Genomic DNA, 11,323 nt, shown 5'->3' with positions numbered 1-11,323 from the left:
ACAAACCTGAACATCACGAATGAACAAAAGACATGTATTTATAATGTGTGATTAAAAATAACCCCATAATATATATATATATATATATATATGTTACACAGAGGCTTCTGGAGAGAAAGGCCAAATCACCGAGACTATATCCTGCTCTCCAGAGTGAGAAACATAACAGTGTAATCCTCTCCATGTCACTGATTCTCTGGTTAAAATGTCGCTGCCTTGTTTTTTTTTTCCCCTTCAACATCTTTTGTTCCATGATCTCCTCCACGCTCCTCTCTTTTCCCATCGTTAAGCAACTGATCTACCTTAATTGAAAACCGGAATGAGCACGCCATTGAAAATGAAATAAGTGAACGCATGCAGAGCAGACGTAAGCCTTTAATTCAATAATATGGCAGATTAAGGCTTTGGATTCTACCTTCACTGGAAGCTTTCCTAATATGAACTGGTTCCACATGGATGGAAAAGAGCTAATAGCAAAATGAAAACAGGAAGGAAAAAAGAAAAGAAATCAGAAATGAAGACGATACATAAGCATGAATCATATAACCGTGCAGTTGGGAGATAGCACTTATTCCACAGGTCCAGAGGACAGCCACCTGAATGCTTTATTTTATATGTACTGTAAGACTGGATGACCAGGAGGAGACCTACGTTTCTGTAAGTAGTAAATATGGTAATGAAACTAGTGACGTGACATACGGCTAAGTACAGTGACCCAGACTCAGAATTCGTTCTCTGCATTTAACCCATCCAAAGTGCACACACACACACACACACACACAGCAGTGAACACACACGCACACACACAGCAGTGAACACACACCCGGAGCAGTGGGCAGCCATTTATGCTGCAGCGCCCGGGGAGCAGTTGGGGGGGTTCGGTGCCTTGCTCAAAAGCACCTCAGTCGTGGTATTGCCGGCCTGAGACTCGAACCCACAACCTTAGGGTTAGGAGTCAGACTCTCTAACCGTTAGGCCATGACTTGTAGAGTACAATAGTTAGGTTTAGCAGTAAGAAATAATCACGTTTTTTAAAAAAGAAAAAAAAAACCTGTGATATAGCACTTGGAGCGACAGCGGCTAGGAAAATAGATAAATAAATAATTCAGAAAGGCAGCGGTGGAGAGAAAGCACACAGGTGAGAGCAGAACGTTTTAAATGTGCTTGTGGAGGGCATGTGCTTTTGAGTAAAGTGCCTTTGACTCTACAGCACAGTTAACTGCTCCGGAAACTTACCTTGCTGTTCAGCTCGCGCTTCACAAATGTTCATCTCACCCGGAGAAAAGACTCTTCATTCAGCACCGAGCCGACGGGCTGGAGGTAAGAAAAACGGTCAGGATTTTTTTTTTCTTCCTTTCTGTGTTTCACTCCTCCCTTCTCTCCAGGCTTTTATTTATATTCCGGTACAGTTCTCCTGTGGAAGTGAAGAGAAAAAAAAACAGAGACGACTTCAGCGAGAGAGTGTGGATGGTGGTGGGGTGTGTGTGTGTGGGGGGGGGGGGTGGGGTCACACAACCTTTTTTTTTTTTTTTTTTTTTTTTAATTTAAAAGGTTGGGAACAAAATGTATAAGATCTCACTTTAGCTGTGGAACATGAGAGTACCTGATGATGATGATGGTGATGATGAGTAGACTGTAGGTTTGCTCGACATTCAATCGTGTATTCATCTACGGGAAGACATTCATCATGTTCAGTGTTGTCTAGATCGGAGTCAATCGTATGACCAGAAGTGAGAATATACACTGAAAAGGACGGCAGTTGATCTCAGGACATGATGCGTACACACAATTCAGACTGTAGGATAACCAAGTGACCATCTAGCATGTTTTTAAGAGGAGGAAGGAAACCTGAGAATCCAGAGGGCATCAATGTAAAAGCTTGTAACCCGAGAACAGAATCATCCTGGAGCGCTGGAGCTCTGTGTAACGTATAAAGAAATCTAAATATAGAGACGACATGCGGCTTATCTGTCCTGCTAAGGCTTTCTCATCTATTTTATCAAGGGCAAAATGCTCTATATCCCCCTAGTAGGTGTTAAAGAAAGAGAACAATATGAATACATAATGTATTCTAATAAATAACGGCTTGGGAGAGAAACAGCAGTCTGTAGTGTCTTCTGGTCACGCAGGGCTTCACCTGACCATCCGACTGCATCTGTTCAGCCCCTCAGGCAAGGTTATGAGAAGATTGAGGTCTCCTTTAAGTAGCTCTGCTCATTTTGTATCTCCAGCTCCCATACCTCGAGCCCCTGTTGACCTGTGGTGTGTAGCTGGACATATTGGTGTGTTGGTGTTGCCTGAGACTCTGCTATCTGCTCCAGGCTGTGAGATAAAGACCACAAACCCTCAACTCACACAGGTCTACCATCACAGCCAGTCAGGAAAGGGCTCATATGTACAGCAAGATACTGAATACAGCACTGATTTCAGTTAAGATAACATGGATATCCACAGACACACACACACACACACACACACACCAGTGGACACATTTGTGACAGTGTCTGCTCCTCAACGCTGGTTCAGATGAGGAGCTTATCGAGATCTGAACCTCTCCCTCTCCTCCTACTCACTCCTGATCTGTCAGATATAGCAGTCATCTCACACCAAGGCAAAATAATAACAACTATCACTCATTTCTGCATCATGTTCTTGAGAATGACAAAGTCAGACATGAGAAACAGCTCTGCTTTCTCCGGAGCGTTCAGACAGAAAAATTATTTTTATACATTTACGGGAAAGACAGAGTCACCGAGGAGCTACAAATCAACAGGTGGAATATTCTGCATAGATTAAATTTGATCCAGGAGACACGAAGGCGTGCTGTTAAAATGTCTACGAGACGTAACGCTCTTTACTAGTAAACCGGCATTCGGTCGACTTATAGGACGTTTTCAAAGAGTGTAAACAAATGAATTATTTTATCGCTGCAAGTTTGACGTTAGCGTTTGAAGATAAACACCTTTGCAGCTTACGACCAAGAATGTTTTTGGAACTTTCTATTAAAAGATTGCCCCGGTAGGCTAGATAACGATAGAAATATTAATGAATAATTACAAAGTCTCCTTTCGTATCAGCCGTATGTGAGTCATTATCTGCTTTAAAAAGAGAACCTGAACGTCGGTTCTATCCACCTTCAGTCAGTGAAGATCGTTTTGTTTCCTTTACTTATTATTAATATGATCCACTTTATAAAACACTGTCAGGAAGCAAAAATAGCAGTAATATTATCCATCTATCCATCCATCCGTTTACTTCAGACTCATCTATCTATTCATTCACATCAGACCCATCCATCCATTCATCTATCCACACACAACAGACCTATTAATCCATCCATTCATCCACATCAGACCCGTCCATTCATCCATCCATCCATCCATTCATTCATCTATCCACACACAACAGACCTATTAATCCATCCATTCATCCACATCAGACCTATCCATCCATCCATCCATCCATCCATCCATCCATCCATCCATCCATCCATTCATCTATCCACACACAACAGACCTATTAATCCATCCATTCATCCACATCAGACCCATACAACTATCCATCAATCCATCATCCATCCTTTCATCCATCCAAACACAACAGACCCATCCAACCATCTATCCATTCACATCAGATGCATCCCTCCATCCATCCATCCATCCATGGATCAAATCAATTTAATTCAGTTTTTATTTAAAGCAGTATTACAGAAAAATAATTATTCCGATTAAAAATCCAAATTAAAAAGTATATATAAATGGCATAGAGAGGAGGCGGAACTCCCAACCCTGGAGGTTTGAGGCAAACAGGCTAAAAACTAAGTGTGAGTAACACATTTTTATGAAATATCAAAAAATTTCTCAAGTTTCGTAGTTTCTCATCACCAAGATTCCATATATACGGTACACAGTGTAGTGAAAAATGTTGCCAGGATACAGCTGTTAAACTTTCATCACTGCCCTCAGGGTGTGTATCCAAAGTCCAGTGTCAATAATAAAACACCTTCTATAACCAAAGAGCAAAGTGTTCTGCAGATATAATGAAGCTGGCAATGAGCTAATGATGAAAAGTCAGACCTTTATGTTCCTGTAGCTCAGTGTCTGTTGTCATTCTGAACAGCAGTTAGTGTTGAAGTCAACGTTGGTGTGTTTTATATGGGCTACTCTGACCTGAACTACAGAGAGAGAAAGATGGCAGGGGCACATGGCATATACGTGCCTCTCAAGACACAAGAAACATGTCAGAGCGTGCATACACACACACACACACACACACACACACACACACACACACCTTGCCTCAGGACAGATTGACCATATGTACAGTCATGTCACATGGCAAGATCTGTTAGCAACAGGAGAAAGGGCACTTGGCTCTGACTTTCATAAACAACTGATGTTTCCTCTTGAAACCACATGTACATACACACACACACACACACACACACACACACACACACACACACAACCTCATCAAATAAATAGGGATTGTAGAAAAAGGTCATAAAGATGGCAGAGAGGTGCGGTATAGAGAGACAGCAGTCTCACAGCGTAGTTACTGAACCTGTACATTCACTTGGACCTCTGGTGCTTAGACAAACTGTCAAGCGACAAAAATTAAGATCTGATGGATTTTGTTTGCTTCTCTTTTGTAATCCTGATTTTTTCATGCTTTAAATCTTAATCTAAATCTTTTACTGTTGACTATAGTGCCCCAGAATACCCCATCTCTCTCTCTCTCTCTCTCTCTCTCTCACACACACACACACACACACACACACACACACACACACAGTTTGACATTTTCTGCCAGGGCTTCAATCCTGACACGTTCCTCTGTATCCCCCACACATAAGTGCTCTAATGAACGATTGTTTTGACTTTCTTCAGATCTGCACTCACCTCCTCTACACTTAATAGTGCCATTCTTCCTGTTCATGTCATCAATCTAGAAGAACTAAAAAAAAAAAAAAAAAAAAAATCACTGCTTTATTAACTTTACTAAGAAAATGTAACATGAACTGAATACTTAATGTGAAGCTCAACTGTTGGCACTAAACAAGTTTAGAGACAAGAGAGAATTTAAAGGGTCACTGGTTGGACCCTGAGTCCAGGTTACTATCAGTGTGGAGTTTATTGCATGTTCTCCTCACACTTTATATAAACATTCAGGCTTTACACTAAATGTGCCTTGGTGTGAATGTGCCTTGTTGGTCATATGTTTTGGACTCGCGTACCTCTTACAGTATCTCCCGTCTGTGTGCCTAGAACCTCCGGGATGGACTTTGGGCTCCACTGTAACCCAGACCAGGTTAAAGCTGAATGAATGGAAACAGCCATTCATTCATTCATTCATTCATCTTCTACCGCTTTATCCAAACTTCTCGGGTCACAGGGAGCCTGTGCCTATCTCAGGCGTCATTGGGCATCGAGGCAGGATACACCCTGGACGAAGTGCCAACCCATCACAGGGCACACACACTCTCATTCACTCACACACTACGGACAATTTTCCAGAGATGCCAATCAACCTACCATGCATGTCTTTGGACCGGGGGAGGAAACCGGAGTACCCGGAGGAAACCCCCGAGGCACGGGGAGAACATGCAAACTCCACACACACAATGTGGAGTCGGGAATCGAACCCCCAACCCTGGAGGTGTGAGGCGAATGTGCTAACCACTAAGCCACCGTGCCCCCTGAATGGAAACATAAGAAAACAAATTTTTATATATTATTATAACGTAATGTCACTCTCCAATGTCACCCAGATGAGGACTGATCCCTTTTGACTCTGGATCCTCTCAAGGTTTCTCAGACAGTTTTTCATCTTCATCGTCATCTCTGACTTCCTCATTAGGCATTAAATATAAAAATAAATATTAAACTTTTTTATTATTATTCTTATCTTTCAGTATAGATGATTTGAGACAGTTTTTTTTTTAAACCTGATGAGTTTTATTGAATCGTTTGATTTCTGCTTCTCTGAGGTTGCTGACTCTGTGTACTGCTTGTGAAAACTCTGGAGTCATAAAGATTCTCACTGAATAGACAGCATCTAATCAGATATTATGACCGTTACATTTCTATTGCAGAACACTGTTTGATTTAAACTTTTTTTAATCATCCCTCAATGTCATAACAGCAAACTTTGTGCTGTTTTCTCTAAATTAGAGCTGCCACTTGCTACAGCAGTCAGAAGAAGCACATCAAAGCTGCTCCATGGCTCTTATGCACACTCTGAATCACAAGCTAATTTCACATGAATAGTCTACGACTAACGGGAAAGGAGCAATTAGGCGCCCATTAAAACCTGAATGGCGAACCGATCTTGGATTCGCTCACAATGCAGCCATTTTACATAACTTGGAATATAATTAGCATACATGTTCACCTCTCATGGTCTGTGACTCAAATATAATTGGGGAGCTTTTGTTGGATTTATTTGCTATTGTCTTTGCTCTGTTGGACTGCATGTGTTTTGTATGTTTAGGGAACGTCATGTGTATGAAAGTGGCCGTAACGTGTGTGTGTGTGTGAGTGTGTGTGTGTGTGTGTGTGTGCATGTGTGAGTGTGTGTGTGTGTATGTGTGTGTGTGTGTGAGTGAGTGTGTGAGTGAGTGTGACAGTTTGTGTGTGTGTGTGTGTGTGTGTGTGTGAGTGAGTGTGTGTGACAGTTTGTGTGTCTGTGTGTGTGTGTGTGTGTGTGATTGTTCTGTAACATGGCTGTACTACATACTGTTTGTTAATAACTCCCTGCAGGATGAGAAGCTCATAACATGCTGTACTGCTGATGATGTATTTAAGGCCAGTAGGTGGAAATACTTGTTCCAAAGCATTGTTGACGACGCAGTGCTACAGGACTCGGGCCTCGCTATACATATTAATGATGCTACCTTGTTATACATAACACCTTGGATAGGTAGGGATTTGGAAACGATGTGGAGGGATTTTGCATACGAAATCAGACATCAGCCTGACTTATTTTTTCTGAACACTAACCCTGTGGCCTACAGCTCTCTCCATCTTAATTCCCCCTCATTAAGCTCCATCTATACCGAGTCGTTCACCGCAGCCACGCATTTTGCTCGAGATGTCTGGAACGCGTCTTTTTGATATCAGTCTTCAATATTTGTTCCGGTCTCCGTCTCCCTCTCCCTCTCACACTGCTGAAGCATAGTGCACTAATCTAAGGCTCTTGGCAAATTATGTCTCGTAAATATTAAACACGTAGCTATAAACTTCAGGCGTGAGTCGAGTAGGTGGTGGAGTGTTTCGTTCGCAGTTTGTCAGAAGTCATCATTCGTATGCGAGGGAGAGCGGCACAAACAGTAGGGCTTTGACTCTGATCTTTTCACACTTACCTATCAGCGCTTGGTGAATAACCCAAGTGAGTTAATGAGGGACTTTACCTGACACTTCATTGCATGTCAGTGTGTTGAGTCAAGAGTCACATCAAGAAGAACAAGACTGAATAAGTATACAGAGCTAGCATTTCTCAAGGAGCTAGGTGTGAACAAGTGTGTGTGTGTGTGTGTGTGTGTGTGTGAGTAGTTATGTGTAAATACTGCTCTATGATGTACTGGCATCCCGGCCGAGGCATATTCCCGGGATAGAATCCTAAACCACAACAACCTGCTTCTGTATGAGGACGAAAATATGAATAAATAAATTATTACTCCTTGTTTTATTATGCAAGGTGCTGCAATACTACACAATAAATTACAATACACATGAGATACTCCATGAGATACATGAAATAAAATTACCCCATACCGTATATCAACTACGGCAAAGGTTTGTGAATACGTATAGACAAAATTATGTGCACCCCCGAACATCATATATCCCATATGTATGCAGTTGCGTTAGAGTTTCCCTTCACTGGAGCTGAGAGACACAAACCCTGTCCCAACATGACAATGTCCCTGTGCACAAAACACAGAGCTCCATGAAGACACGGTGTGTTAATGTCAGAGTAGAAGAAGTGGAGTGTCCTGCACAGAGCCCTGACTCTACACCACTGAACACCTTTGTGATGAACTGGAACACCGACTGAACCCCAGAGCTGAACAGTGTCTGATCTCACTAACGATCTTGTAGCTGAATGAACACAAATCCGACATCTAGTGGAAAACCTTCACAGAAAAGAAGAGCTTATTATAACAGAAAAACCAGGGCGACATCTGGAATGGGATGTTGAGAGCTTTTGAGAAAGGAAAATGGGTCTGTTTTCTGTGTAGAAGAGGGTGTTTCTCTCTCTCTGTCTCTCCCTCCGTCATGTCAGTCAAAGTGACACTAATCTATTGTGTTGTCTGTCAGGTTATGTATGGAGAAGGACATTTAGTGTTTTCCACTGAGTTTGTTCGGCTGCACAGTGATATATCATGAGCAGCAGCTCGATAATGGTCGGCATCAGGAGTCTCAGAGGAAACGTGCGCTGGTCTTCAGCAACGGATCAGCGTCTAAAAATAAGCAAATTACTTTTCTGACTATGGGCATGACAAAGTGTCACATGAATGACAAGCAATAGTTCTTTGTATTAACTTGACTGGTAAATATTCTGGACGTAAATAAGTATAATAATTAAGCTATGAAGCTACACCAGCTTCTAACCATACAATCTGAACACTGCAAAGAATGCTGTGTGGTAAAATCTGTGGTAAAGTATGACATGGATTAGAACAATGTGGTGTGTTCAGTCGAGTGTTGAGTTGTGAGCAGGCTGTTAAGGTCTTCACAGTTTGGGCTCGTCGGCATTAAATGACTTTAATCACAAAACAGCATGAGAACGTTTCTTTTTCTGAAATAATTAAATAAAAATGAATACACACATTCTTGTGAATATAAATAAAGCCGTGCCTTGTCCTGCCGTGCTGTTGTTACTGTAGATATGGCTTAAACTCAGCTACTGCTGGTTAAACATGCAGAATGATCTCTAGTGGCCTGAAGAAGCAGCATGTTGTTCCCCACCTCAGGTAAGGTGGAGTCATTAGGGGCTAAAACACACGAGGTCAGATGGCACTCAAAGGCTCAGGCGTCCTGTACGTCTTTCCCATTGGCTGTATGACACACATAAAGCACCATTCAGCTAAAGGCGTTAGCTCACATTGTGTACGTCTCTGTCACTCACACACACACACACACACACACACAGGCACACACACACACACCCACGCACGCACACACACAAACACACATACACACACAAGCACACACACACACAGACACACACACACACGCACACACAGACACACACACAGACACACGCGCACACAGACACACACACAGACACACGCACAGACACACCCACACACACACGCACACACAGACACAAACACACATACACACACAAGCACACACACACACACACAGACACACACACACGCACACACAGACACACGCACAGACACACCCACACACACGCACACACAGACACACACACAGACACACACACAGACACACGCACACAGACACACACACCCATACACACACACACACACACAAACATACAGAAAGGGAGAGACAAATGAAATGATACACAAATGAAAAGATACAACATAATTGCAGATTGTGCTGAAACTCAGTTGGCACAGAGCAGGAAATCAGGATGAAAGATCTTAAAGAGTAATTAGTAATTGAAAAACAAATCACAGCTCTTTTGTGGTAATTTGTGCACACGGACTTAATGCTTTTCTGTTTTGACGGTTTCTGAGGGCAGTGTCCTCCCTCCTCATTAAAACTGCTCACAAACAGGATAATGAATCCCTGAAGACTTTCTGGAACGTTGTGTGCTCCCCATCGCTGTCATCACTGCCATGGAGATCAAAGGCTGACACTTCACATTAACATTCCTCGCCACAATTCACAGTCGAATTATTGGCCTCTCCATCAGCATAAAGAGAGAAAAAGAGAGAAAGATAGCTAATCATATCATAACTGCTTTAACATAAACAGTGAAGGCTTCCTCCAGAGAAATATAAACGATGAAGCAAATCTATTGTGTTTGTAGTTTTAAAATAAGAACATCTGCAGTGTTTAGCATGTAGCGACACTCGGAACGATGCTAACCTCATGCTCGTGTTACAGCATTGTGATTAATAACAAGATAAATCTCTTTAAGATAGTAAAGATAGATCCTAAAGATATAGATAGTAGATAGTAAAGATAATAGAACCTTTACAGCACCCTGTATCCAGAGCATGTCTGATTTATACAACTGACCAGATGAGGATTAAGGGCCTTGCTCAGAGGACCACAGTGCTGGCAGTTTGGTGGTCCTGGGATTTAAACTCATAAAACTCTGGTCAATAGACACACAGCCATGGTGCTACCACATCCCCTTGTTTTCAGCTGTTATTCTATAAAAGTTCATCTTTATTTCTTGATTTATCTGCACTTCCCTGATCCTAAGCATCATATCAGGTAACATGACCGAAGACAGAAGAGATATGAAGGCAAACAGATTTGCTGCCGATTCAGTAAAGGCTATTCTCGTTAAACGCTTGTTTGTCATTGTATAACATTGGCTTCACTCTGATAGAACTGCTTATGCCCTGGAAGCCTGCAGCTCTGCTCGCTCTAGCCAATTTTCCCAAACATTTTTTCCCAACTTCAGAAAGCCTGATGCTTGTTTACGTCTGTGTTTGTGTGTGTGTGTGTGTGTGTGTGTGTGTGTGTGTGTGTGTGTGTGGTTGTTGGTGGCTTGATTGTGGGTTATGAATACTGCAGGCAATGCTGCATGTTATAATTCCATGTCCATGTCTGGCAACAGCTGGGTACAAATGGAAGCCTATTTAACAATTTCCACACAACCTCAAGCTAACGTTCGAACTGCAGCAGGAGGCTGCGCTAACAACTACGCCGATGCTCGTGTTAACAAGTCCTCTTCGCTAGACGAGGTCATACCAGGCGAGATGACGAGCACTTTGTGTGTCATCGAGGCACAATGACCTCGTTTCATCAGATCTGCTCTGAGCGATGCTCTCGCTGCCTATTATCACGGCCGCTCGGGGTGACGTGCCCTTGCAAGTGGGGCCATTTGAATGCCCAACCTCTTGGCCCATGCGCTGACATGTGCTGACACATGGACAGGGAGACCATATCCCACAATCCATCCAGGGTGAATCTAACCAGGCTGTCAGGATGAAAAGAATGTCCATGTAAGGATAATGACCAGTGTCTTTAGTCCATTTTACATAAGCTGCTCTTATATAAATACGCAAAAGACAAAAAATAAAATTTAAGATGTTAAAAACTACTGAAGTTTTTTTTATTCTCCTCTATTTTTCCTGATTGTTCAGTGGGTCTCAGACTAGACCGGT

Source organism: Tachysurus fulvidraco, chromosome 2 (genome assembly GCF_022655615.1).
Source record: "Tachysurus fulvidraco isolate hzauxx_2018 chromosome 2, HZAU_PFXX_2.0, whole genome shotgun sequence".
NCBI classification, from domain to species: Eukaryota; Metazoa; Chordata; class Actinopteri; order Siluriformes; family Bagridae; genus Tachysurus; species Tachysurus fulvidraco.
Note: the sequence above shows the minus strand (reverse complement) of the source record.